The sequence below is a fragment of the Lampris incognitus genome, chromosome 2, assembly GCF_029633865.1.
Source record: "Lampris incognitus isolate fLamInc1 chromosome 2, fLamInc1.hap2, whole genome shotgun sequence".
NCBI classification, from domain to species: domain Eukaryota; kingdom Metazoa; phylum Chordata; class Actinopteri; order Lampriformes; family Lampridae; genus Lampris; species Lampris incognitus.
Genome location: NC_079212.1, coordinates 150,027,484 through 150,040,482, shown reverse-complemented (window position 1 = coordinate 150,040,482; position 12,999 = coordinate 150,027,484). Strand labels below are relative to the sequence as shown.

The 12,999-nt window shown below is 44.3% G+C and overlaps 1 protein-coding gene across 7 annotated transcripts in view; it reads left to right on the top strand.

Annotated features, from left to right (window-relative positions):
- rbm39a (RNA binding motif protein 39a) overlaps nucleotides 1-12,999 on the top strand; it is a 59,864-nt gene that overhangs the window by 25,414 nt on the left and 21,451 nt on the right. The gene's annotated exons all lie outside the window — the stretch shown is intronic.

Sequence of the window (12,999 nt, the reverse complement as noted above, 5' to 3'; positions counted from 1 at the left end):
ATCCAGCTTATTGTCCCAATGTGATGTAACGGATGTGACAGAATAGGACAAGTGAAGAAGCACATGTACAGTCTTCCATCACTTTATCCAATTTATTGTCCCAATGTGATGTAACGGATGGGACAGAATAGGACAAGTGAAGAAGCACATGTACAGTCTTCCATCACTTTATCCAGCTTATTGTCCCAATGTGATGTAACGGATATGACAGAATAGGACAAGTGAAGAAGCACATGTACAGTCTTCCATCACTTTATCCAGCTTATTGTCCCAATGTGATGTAATGGATGTGACAGAATAGGGCAAGTGAAGAAGCACATGTACTACAGTCTTCCATCACTTTATCCAGCTTATTGTCCCAATGTGATGTAATGGATATGACAGAATAGGACAAGTGAAGAAGCACATGTACAGTCTTCCATCACTTTATCCAGCTTATTGTCCCAATGTGATGTAACGGATGTGACAGAATAGGACAAGTGAAGAAGCACATGTACATTCTTCCATCACTTTATCCAACTTATTGTCCCAATGTATGTAACGGATGGGACAGAATAGGACAAGTGAAGAAGCACATGTACAGTCTTCCATCACTTTATCCAGCTTATTGTCCCAATGTGATGTAACGGATGTGACAGAATAGGGCAAGTGAAGAAGCACATGTACAGTCTTCCATCACTTTATCCAGCTTATTGTCCCAATGTGATGTAACGGATGTGACAGAATAGGACAAGTGAAGAAGCACATGTACAGTCTTCCATCACTTTATCCAGCTTATTGTCCCAATGTGATGTAACGGATGTGACAGAATAGGGCAAGTGAAGAAGCACATGTACTACAGTCTTCCATCACTTTATCCAGCTCATTGTCCCAATGTGATGTAACGGATGTGACAGAATAGGACAAGTGAAGAAGCACATGTACAGTCTTCCATCACTTTATCCAGCTCATCATCCCAATGTGATGTAATGGATGCTTAGAGAACAGAAACTTCAAACAGCAGACAGTACACATGGCTAAAGGTTTCAGGAAACGGGGTCAGTGCTGCCAGGACAGACAGGGGTATATCACCAGACACCTTAACACCAGGTTAGTCGGCAGCAACATAGTGTGAGTTGCTTTTACAGATCAACACTTAGTCAGTGTTGTTTCATATTGTTCACCAACAAAAACATATACATCTTTCTGGCATTTTAAACGTGAAATGACCACAGCATAGGTCTTTCTGTAGAAAAAAACATTGAATTATTTTGGATAATTTGGAGAGGAAAAAAAGCCCAGTTTACTCTTTAAGTCAGTGAACACATGAAGGGAGTTGCCATAGGAATTTGCATGCCTCTAGCTGTTCATATGTGCAGCTACTGAAAACACCCTTCAGATCATTTGCTTGGGAATCAGTTTGAATTTAATGCGTCCCTACAGACACAATTGGCCAGTGGTGTGTGGGTGGGAAGCCAGATGTGGGTGTGTCCTGGTCGCTGCACTAGTGCCTCCTCTGGTCAATTGGGGCACTTGTTCAGGGGGGAGGGGAAACTGGGGGGAATAGTGTGATCCTCCCACATGCTACGCCCCCCTGGTGAAATTCCTCACTGTCAGGTGAAAAGAAGCGGCTGGTGACTCCACATGTATGGGAGGAGGCATGTGGTAGTCTGCAGCCCTACCTGGATCAGCAGAGGGGGTGGAGCAGAGACCAGGATGGCTCGGAAGAGTGGGGTAATTGGCTGGATACAATTGGAGAGAAAAAGGGGAAAAATAAAAAAAAAACCCAAAACAAACAAAAAACAATATTGACGACAGCAACGATGATGATGATGATGATGATGATGATCAAATTCATATGCATCAGGAAAAGAGCTCTGGTACTGGTCTATATCAGTCTGTTCTGTATCGGTTATCGGCGGATATCCACATTCACCTGTTGGAATGGGATTGTAACTTAAAAGGGGACTGGTGCATGTGGACATGTGTAGAGATCTGGCTTTACTGCTGTAGCGTTTTCCTGTAATGTTTCTCGATACAAATGACTGCACACATGACGTGCTGTTGACAAGTTGAAGCAACTCAGAAGATGATGCATCTAGAAAACTCAGTGTACACCACCACATGAGAGGGACCTGCATGTAGAAAACTCATCATACACCACCACATGAGAGGGACCTGCACGTAGAAAACTCAACATACACCACCACATGAGAGGGACCTGCATGTAGAAAACTCATCATACACCACCACATGAGAGGGACCTGCATGTAGAAAACTCATCATACACCACCACATGAGAGGGACCTGCATGTAGAAAACTCAACATACACCACCACATGAGAGGGACCTGCATGTAGAAAACTCAACATACACCACCACATGAGAGGGACCTGCATGTAGAAAACTCAACATACACCACCACATGAGAGGGACCTGCATGTAGAAAACTCAACATACACCACCACATGAGAGGGACCTGCATGTAGGAAACTCAACATACACCACCACATGAGAAGGACCTGCATGTAGAAAACTCAACATACACCACCACATGAGAAGGACCTGCATGTAGAAAACTCAACATACACCACCACATGAGAGGGGCCTGCATGTAGAAAACTCAACATACACCACCACATGAGAGGGACCTGCATGTAGAAAACTCAACATACACCACCACATGAGAGGAGCCTGCATGTAGAAAACTCAACATACACCACCACATGAGAGGGACCTGCACGTAGAAAACTCATCATACACCACCACATGAGAGGGACCTGCACGTAGAAAACTCGACATACACCACCACATGAGAGGGACCTGCATATAGAAAACTCAACATACACCACCACATGAGAGGGACCTGCATGTAGAAAACTCAACATACACCACCACATGAGAGGGACCTGCATGTAGAAAACTCAACATACACCACCACATGAGAGGGACCTGCACGTAGAAAACTCGACATACACCACCACATGAGAGGGACCTGCATGTAGAAAACTCATCATACACCACCACATGAGAGGGACCTGCATGTAGAAAACTCATCATACACCACCACATGAGAGGGACCTGCATGTAGAAAACTCAACATACACCACCACATGAGAGGGACCTGCATGTAGAAAACTCAACATACACCACCACATGAGAGGGACCTGCATGTAGAAAACTCAACATACACCACCACATGAGAGGGACCTGCATGTAGAAAACTCAACATACACCACCACATGAGAGGGACCTGCATGTAGGAAACTCAACATACACCACCACATGAGAAGGACCTGCATGTAGAAAACTCAACATACACCACCACATGAGAAGGACCTGCATGTAGAAAACTCAACATACACCACCACATGAGAGGGGCCTGCATGTAGAAAACTCAACATACACCACCACATGAGAGGGACCTGCATGTAGAAAACTCAACATACACCACCACATGAGAGGAGCCTGCATGTAGAAAACTCAACATACACCACCACATGAGAGGGACCTGCACGTAGAAAACTCATCATACACCACCACATGAGAGGGACCTGCACGTAGAAAACTCAACATACACCACCACATGAGAGGGACCTGCATGTAGAAAACTCGACATACACCACCACATGAGAGGGACCTGCACGTAGAAAACTCAACATACACCACCACATGAGAGGGACCTGCATGTAGAAAACTCATCATACACCACCACATGAGAGGGACCTGCATGTAGAAAACTCAACATACACCACCACATGAGAGGGACCTGCATGTAGAAAACTCAACATACACCACCACATGAGAGGGACCTGCATGTAGGAAACTCAACATACACCACCACATGAGAAGGACCTGCATGTAGAAAACTCAACATACACCACCACATGAGAAGGACCTGCACGTAGAAAACTCAACATACACCACCACATGAGAGGGGCCTGCATGTAGAAAACTCAACATACACCACCACATGAGAGGGACCTGCATGTAGAAAACTCGACATACACCACCACATGAGAAGGACCTGCATGTAGAAAACTCGACATACACCACCACATGAGAGGGACCTGCATGTAGAAAACTCAACATACACCACCACATGAGAGGGACCTGCATGTAGAAAACTCAACATACACCACCACATGAGAGGGACCTGCATGTAGAAAACTCGACATACACCACCACATGAGAAGGACCTGCATGTAGAAAACTCGACATACACCACCACATGAGAGGGACCTGCATGTAGAAAACTCAACATACACCACCACATGAGAGGGACCTGCATGTAGAAAACTCGACATACACCACCACATGAGAGGGACCTGCATGTAGAAAACTCGACATACACCACCACATGAGAAGGACCTGCATGTAGAAAACTCAACATACACCACCACATGAGAGGGACCTGCATGTAGAAAACTCAACATACACCACCACATGAGAAGGACCTGCATGTAGAAAACTCGACATACACCACCACATGAGAGGGACCTGCATGTAGAAAACTCGACATACACCACCACATGAGAAGGACCTGCATGTAGAAAACTCAACATACACCACCACATGAGAGGGGCCTGCATGTAGAAAACTCGACATACACCACCACATGAGAAGGACCTGCATGTAGAAAACTCGACATACACCACCACATGAGAAGGACCTGCATGTAGAAAACTCAACATACACCACCACATGAGAGGGACCTGCTGCTAACACTGTGTTACTGGAGCTGTGTAGCCCCCAACAAGCCAGAACAAATTGTTAAATTGGCCTGTTTTATTTTGTTTTTTGTTTTTTTTAAACAGCAAATATTTGAAAGTACACAGTTTTCTTACCACACATTTTCTTAAACGTTCAGAATATCTCATATTTTAACGTATACGTGGTTTATAGCACTTGGGGGAAAAAATTAAAGAACGCCAGCGTGATCATTTGGATCTAGAAAATCTGACACAGAACAGAAAAATGTACGCTGCAAACTGTGTGGTGTGAGTGTGTGCTGGAAACCTCCATCACCTAAAGATGGCGCATGCAAAGCAATATCGTGAAAGCCAAGTGGTGTGGTCCACTGTTCCAGAACAGAAAGCAAAACAACAGATGCACCTCAGAAACAAAGGTTCATCTTTTGGTTTGTGGCCATCTGAAAAGTTTACGTGAAAGTTACAAATAAAGACAAAATAATTAAATGTGATGCAGTACCTTTCATTTCTCAAGTACTCATTTCACTTTATTAGCCAAAAGTAGGCATTATGGGCTGTGATGTAAACCTCCACTCTAAGGTGATAGTTTGATGTACCATGATAAAAGGGTTGGGTCTTCTCTTCCACCTCTGCTGTTGTGCAGCAGACATTTTGCTCTTGGCATACTGCATCCTTCTTGGTAGTTACAGCAGAGTAGATGGAGTAAAGTGACCAGTTCTTCTGCACTCAGGTGAGGAGTGGGAACGTCAGTACTGAGGCATCTGAAAACTGTCTGCACTCAGGGGAGAGTGGGAACGTCAGTACTGCAGCTATATAGGCATCTGAGAACCATCTACACTCGTGAGGAGTGGGAATGTCAGTACTGCAGCTATGTAGGCATCTGAGAACTGTGCATTCAGCTGAGGAGTGGGAATGTCAGTACTGCAGCTATGTAGGCATCTGAGAACTGTCTGCACTCCGGGGAGAGTGGGAACGTCAGTACTGCAGCTATATAGGCATCTGAGAACTGTGCATTCAGCTGAGGAGTGGGAATGTCAGTACTGCAGCTATGTAGGCATCTGAGAACTGTCTGCACTCAGGGGAGAGTGGGAACGTCAGTACTGCAGCTATGAAGGCATCTGAGAACTGTGCATTCAGCTGAGGAGTAGGAATGTCAGTACTGCAGCTATGTAGGCATCTGAGAACTGTGCATTCAGCTGAGGAGTGGGAATGTCAGTACTGCAGCTATGTAGGCATCTGAGAACTGTCTGCACTCAGGGGAGAGTGGGAACATCAGTACTGCAGCTATGTAGGCATCTGAGAACTGTGCATTCAGCTGAGGAGTGGGAATGTCAGTACTGCAGCTATGTAGGCATCTGAGAACTGTCTGCACTCAGGGGAGAGTGGGAACGTCAGTACTGCAGCTATATAGGCACCTGAGAACTGTGCATTCAGCTGAGGAGTAGGAATGTCAGTACTGCAGCTATGTAGGCATCTGAGAACTGTCTGCACTCCGGGGAGAGTGGGAATGTCAGTACTGCAGCTATGTAGGCATCTGACAACTGTCTGCACTCAGGTGAAGGAACGTCAGTACTACAGCTATGTAGGCATCTGAGAGCTGTCTGCACTCAGGTGAAGAGTGGGAATGTCAGTACTGCAGCTATGTAGGCATCTGAGAGCTTTCTGCACTCAGGTGAAGAGTGGGAACATCAGTACTGCAGCTATGTAGGCATCTGAGAACTGTGCATTCAGCTGAGGAGTGGGAATGTCAGTACTGCAGCTATGTAGGCATCTAAGAACTGTCTGCACTCAGGTGAAGAGTGGGAATGTCAGTACTGCAGCTATGTAGGCATTTGAGAACTGTCTGCACTCGGGAGAGTGGGAACGTCAGTACTGCAGCTATGTAGGCATCTGAGAACTGTGCATTCAGCTGAGGAGTGGGAATGTCAGTACTGCAGCTATGTAGGCATCTAAGAACTGTCTGCACTCCGGGGAGAGTGGGAACGTCAGTACTGCAGCTATATAGGCATCTGAGAACTGTGCATTCAGCTGAGGAGTAGGAATGTCAGTACTGCAGCTATGTAGGCATCGGAGAACTGTCTGCACTCAGGGGAGAGTGGGAACGTCAGTACTGCAGCTATGTAGGCATCAGAACTGTCTGCACTCAGGTGAAGAGTGGGAATGTCAATACTGTAGCTATGTAGGCATCTGAGAACTGTCTGCATTCAGGTGAGGAGTGGCAACGTCAGTACTGCAGCTATGTAGGCATCTGAGAGCTGTCTGCACTCAGGTGAGGAGTGGGAACATCAGTACTGCAGCTATGTAGGCATCTGAGAGCTGTCTGCACTCAGGTGAAGAGTGGGAATGTCAGTACTGCAGCTATGTAGGCATCTGAGAGCTGTCTGCACTCAGGTGAAGAGTGGGAATGTCAGTACTGCACTGCAGCTATGTAGGCATCTGAGAACTGTCTGCACTCAGGGGAGAGTGGGAACGTCAGTACTGCAGCTATGTAGGCATCTGAGAACTGTGCATTCAGCTGAGGAGTGGGAATGTCAGTACTGCAGCTATGTAGGCATCTGAGAACTGTCTGCACTCCGGGGAGAGTGGGAACGTCAGTACTGCAGCTATATAGGCATCTGAGAACTGTGCATTCAGCTGAGGAGTAGGAATGTCAGTACTGCAGCTATGTAGGCATCTGAGAACTGTCTGCACTCAGGGGAGAGTGGGAACGTCAGTACTGCAGCTATATAGGCATCTGAGAACTGTGCATTCAGCTGAGGAGTAGGAATGTCAGTACTGCAGCTATGTAGGCATCTGAGAGCTGTGCATTCAGCTGAGGAGTAGGAATGTCAGTACTACAGCTATGTAGGCATCTGAGAGCTGTCTGCACTCAGGTGAAGAGTGGGAATGTCAGTACTGCAGCTATGTAGGCATCTGAGAGCTGTCTGCACTCAGGTGAAGAGTGGGAACATCAGTACTGCAGCTATGTAAGCATCTGAGAGCTGTCTGCACTCAGGTGAAGAGTGGGATCGTCAGTACTGCAGCTATGTAGGCATCTGAGAGCTGTCTGCACTCGGGAGAGTGGGAATGTCAGTACTGCAGCTATGTAGGCATCTGAGAGCTGTCTGCACTCGGGAGAGTGGGAACATCAGTACTGCAGCTATGTAGGCATCTGAGAGCTGTCTGCACTCAGGTGAAGAGTGGGATCGTCAGTACTGCAGCTATGTAGGCATCTGAGAGCTGTCTGCACTCAGGTGAAGAGTGGGAATGTCAGTACTGCAGCTATGTAGGCATCTAAGAGCTGTCTGCACTCAGGTGAAGAGTGGGAACGTCAGTACTGCAGCTATGTAGGCATCAGAACTGTCTGCACTCAGGTAAAGGAACGTCAGTACTGGTCTGCACTCAGGTGAAGGAACGTCAGTACTGCAGCTATGTGAGCATCTGAGAGCTGTCTGCACTCAGGTGAGGAGTGGGAACATCAGTACTGCAGCTATGTAGGCATCTGAGAGCTGTCTGCACTCAGGTGAGGAGTGGGAACATCAGTACTGCAGCTATGTAGGCATCTGAGAGCTGTCTGCACTCAGGTGAAGAGTGGGATCGTGAGTACTACAGCTATGTAGGCATCTGACAACTGTCTGCACTCAGGTAAAGGAACGTCAGTACTGGTCTGCACTCAGGTGAAGGAACGTCAGTACTGCAGCTATGTAGGCATCTGATAGCTGTCTGCACTCAGGTGAAGAGTGGGAATGTCAGTACTACAGCTATATAGGCATCTGAGAGCTGTCTGCACTCAGGTGAAGAGTGGGAACATCAGTACTGCAGCTATGTAGGCATCTGAGAGCTGTCTGCACTCAGGTGAGGAGTGGGAACATCAGTACTGCAGATATGTAGGCATCTGAGAGCTGTCTGCACTCAGGTGAAGAGTGGGAACATCGGTACTGCAGCTATGTAGGCATCTGAGAGCTGTCTGCACTCAGGTGAGGAGTGGGAACATCAGTACTGCAGCTATGTAGGCATCTGAGAACTGTCTGCACTGCAGCGAAGAGTGGGAATGTCAGTACTGCAGCTATGTAGGCATCTGAGAACTGTCTGGCAATGGAAATGCCAAATGTAGAACAAGCAGTTATTTGTTGCTGTTGTAGCTTGTAGTTGCTTGTGTTGTAGCTTGTGTTGTTACTATTTCCCAACGCTCTGTGAATCGTACACATGGCCACTGTAACTCTAGTTAATGGTCACGCCATATTTGCATATGAAAGCCATCATTGGTTTTGGTGGTTATGCCACTGTGCAGTCAACTGAGACTGGCGAAGCCACTTAGATGATGATGAAACGTTTTTCCCAATAAACGGTGTGTCCAGACCAACTGATTCAACTTTCTGGGATTTGCTTACGTGGATTATTGAACATGCCTCAAGATACGTGGTATTAACCATACCCAGTACAAAGTAAACTATTTTTGCTTTTGTGTTACATTTTCAGACTCATGATTTGGTGTCTATGATGTCAAGATGTTGCTGATTTTAAATTGTGAATGGATTTGATATCTTGCAAGGTGTTGAAATGGCGAAACGATGGATTTATGTCTCGCCATGCAAACCGGAAATGTGTCATAAGTTCACCCTGCTTAGCTTGATACAGCTCAAACTTCACAGGTTGTGGGTTGTGATGATATAGCCACACGCCCAAAGTGACTCTCTGGTATAGCACCATAATGTGGCAACAGGAAACAGGAAGCTGTGGGAGCTTGACTGTACACTATCCAATATGTAGCAAACTTAAAGTGTATATATACATATGTGTGGTCTACACTTGATATACAGCAACATCAGTTGATGTGTCGAATGGGGTCACCATGGCAACTGCATCAAGCAGGAAGTGAGAACAACTCAGCAGTTTCAACTGATTATCCTTAAACTTCATATGGTTGTTCAAAGACCACTCCTTGTCACACTCACGTGACATTCATGAAGCATAGTTATAGCGCCACCTATAAATTAAGAGGTAAACTGCACTTGTAACAACTTCTATGCATGTCTGACGCTAAATTGGGAAGGTACATGTGTCAGACGAGCATGACGTGCCAGGCACTCGACGACATGCCAAAGAGGAAGTGCAAATAACTTAGCAATGCTTTGGCCAATCAGCCTCAGTCTGGATATGGTTAATGAAGGACCATTCCCGAATCCCGATCAAACCTATGTGGCATTTATGAAGCATAGTTGTAGCGCTACCTATATTTTAAGAAGTGTACTACACTTAAAACTTCAGCACAAGAGTTTTTTTTTCTCGTTTACTTAAAATTTGATCACCACAACCCACAAGCATGTCTGATTCAAAATTGAAAGTGTGTAGTTGATGTTTTGAATGGGGTCACCATTTCAGACGCACAACGTCATGCCGAACATGTAGTGGGAATAACTTGGCAATAAATTAGTTGAATCACTGGATTATATACTATATATCGAGTATAGTTTGCAAACCACATCAGATTATACAATGAGTAACAATTAAATAAAACACAGCAAACATTTTCCCCTGTTCTGCCTCTCATAACTCATCCCTATTAACTGAGTAGGGACTTAATTTTGTTTGAATAAAATATAAATAAATAAAGTAAAGGGTGTTTCTTAGATCAGTTTGCAAGATCTTGATGGTACCCTACTCCCTCAGAGCTTGTTCCTGCTGAAGCAGATTACCAACATTACCATTATGCCTTAAGAAGTACATAAATGTTCTCCAGATACCGCCAAAAATAATTTTTTTACGTCTAACAATATATGTTATCTTTTCCATTGACTTGTTTGAAGCCATTTCTTTAATCCACATTCCAATTCTTGGCCCATTAACATTTTTCCAATTAAGAGCAATTACACATTTAGCTTGTAATATACACACGTCTATGAATTTCAACTCTTCGCTGTGTAAGTGATAGTTGATAGGATATACAGTTAGGTCCATAAGTATTTGGACAGTTACACAATATTTGTAATTTTGCCCCTGTACAACACCACAGTGGATTTGGCATGAAGTACTTGAGATGTGATTGAAGAGTAGACTTTCAGCTTTAATTTAAGGGGTTGGATAAAAATATGGCATTAACTGTTCTGGAGTTACAGCCATGGATATACAGGGTCATCCCATTTTCCGAGGCTCAAAAATAATTGGACAAACAAACATCATTATGATTATAACAATTATATTTAATGTTTGGAGGAAAATCCTTTGCAGTCAATGACTGCCTGAAGTCTAGAACCCATCGACATCTTGAAATTCTGAGTTTCCTCCTTTGAAATGCTCTGCCAAGACTTAATGGCAGCTGCCTTCAGCTGCTGGTTGTTTGTGGGTCTTTTGGCCGTTAGTTTGATCTTCAGCAAGTGAAAAGCATGCTCAACTGGGTTGAGGTCAGGCGACTGACTTGGTCACTGATGAAGATTCCACTTTTCTGCCTTGAGAGACTCTTGGGTTGCTTTCTCAGCTTGTTTTGTGTCGTCATCCATCTGCAGCGCGAAGTGCCGTCCTCTCAGTTTTGTGACATTTGGCTAAATCTGAGCAAATGGCATATCCTTATAAACATCACAATCCATCCTGCTACTTCTGTCAGTAGCCACAGCATCAATAAACACCAATGACCAAGTTCCCCTGGCAACCATACATGCCCATTTCATAACACTACCTCCACCATGTCTGACAGATGATATGGTATGCTGAGAATCATGAGCTGTTCCTTTTGTTCTCCACACTTTTCCTCTTCCCATCCTTCTGGTACAAGTTAATCACTGCTTCATATGTCCAAAGAACCTTGTTCCAGAACTGGGGAGGTTTTTAGATGTTTTTAAACACAGTCTAATCTGGCCTTCCTGTTCTTAAGTGACACCAGTGGTTTTCACCTCGTCATAAACCCCCTATATTTTCATGCAGGCATCTCTTGATTGCAGACTTGGACAATGACACCCCTACCTCTCAAGAGTGTTTGTGACTTCACTAGATGTTGTGAATGTGTTTGTCTTCACGAGGGAAAGAATTCTGCCATCATCCACTGTAGATGTGTTCTGTGGTCTTCCAAGCCTTTTGGTGTTGCTGAGCTTGCCAGTGCATTCTTTCTTTTTAAGAATGTACCAAAATATTGATTTGGCCACTCCTGAAGTGTTAACTATCCATCTGATAGATTTCCTTTGCTTTTTCAGCCTAATGATGGCCTCCATCACTTGTATTGACACCTCTATGGACTTCATGTTGAGAGTTCCGATGAACAGCTACCAAATGCAAATGTAAATACTTGGAATGAACTCCAGACCTTTAATCTGCTTAATTTGTTGTGGAATAATGATGGAAAAGGTCTTACTTGCCCATGAAACCACTTCTTAGTCAAATGTCCAATTACTTTTGAGCCTCTGAAAATGGGGTGACCATGTATAAAACTGGCTGTAATTCCTTGAACGGTTAATGCAATATTTTTGTCCAACCCCTTAAAGCTGAAAGTCCACACTTCAATCACATATTAGTTACTTCATTTCAAATCCACTGTGGTGGTGTACAGGGACAAAATTACAAACATTGTGCCACTGTCCAAATATTTATGGACCTAACTGTATACCCAGAATAAAAAGCTTAGGATCCGATGGTAATTTCTTTGATAAAATTTAATCAATAATATTAATAAATAGCCAAAAGGATTTCGCTTTCACACATTCCCATAAGTAGTGGTATAGTGTCCCTCTTGCCTCATTACACTTGATACAGATTATATATTATATAGGTTATATATATTAATATTATCATTACACTTGATAGAGATTATATATTATATATATTATATAGGTAATGTGTATTAATATTATCATTACACTTGATACAGATTATATATATTATTATTACACTTGATACAGGTATCAGGAATGTTATCATTACACTTGTGCAATTTAACAGGAGGAGGAACGGGGGGGGGGGGGGGCGTGATCCTCCCACGAGCTATGTTCCCCTGGTGAAACTCCTCACTGTCAGTTGAAAAGAAGCGGCTGGCGACTACACCTATATTGGAAGAGGCATGTGGTAGTCAGCAGCCCTCCCCGGATCGGCAGAGGGGGTGGAGCAGTGACCAAGATGGGTCGGAAGAGTGGGATAATTGGCCAGATGGATACAAATGGAGAGAAGGGGGGGGTCTGTGAAATTATCCATTGGGTTGAAAATAGAAGCATAAACTTGGCTATTTTTCCTCCCCAAGTCATTAAGTAACATTATAGATGATTTTGAATGATTAACTTTGTATCCAGGTATTTTTCCAAATTTTTTAATAAGATCTAGGAGTGCAGGGATAGAACTGTTTAGATTT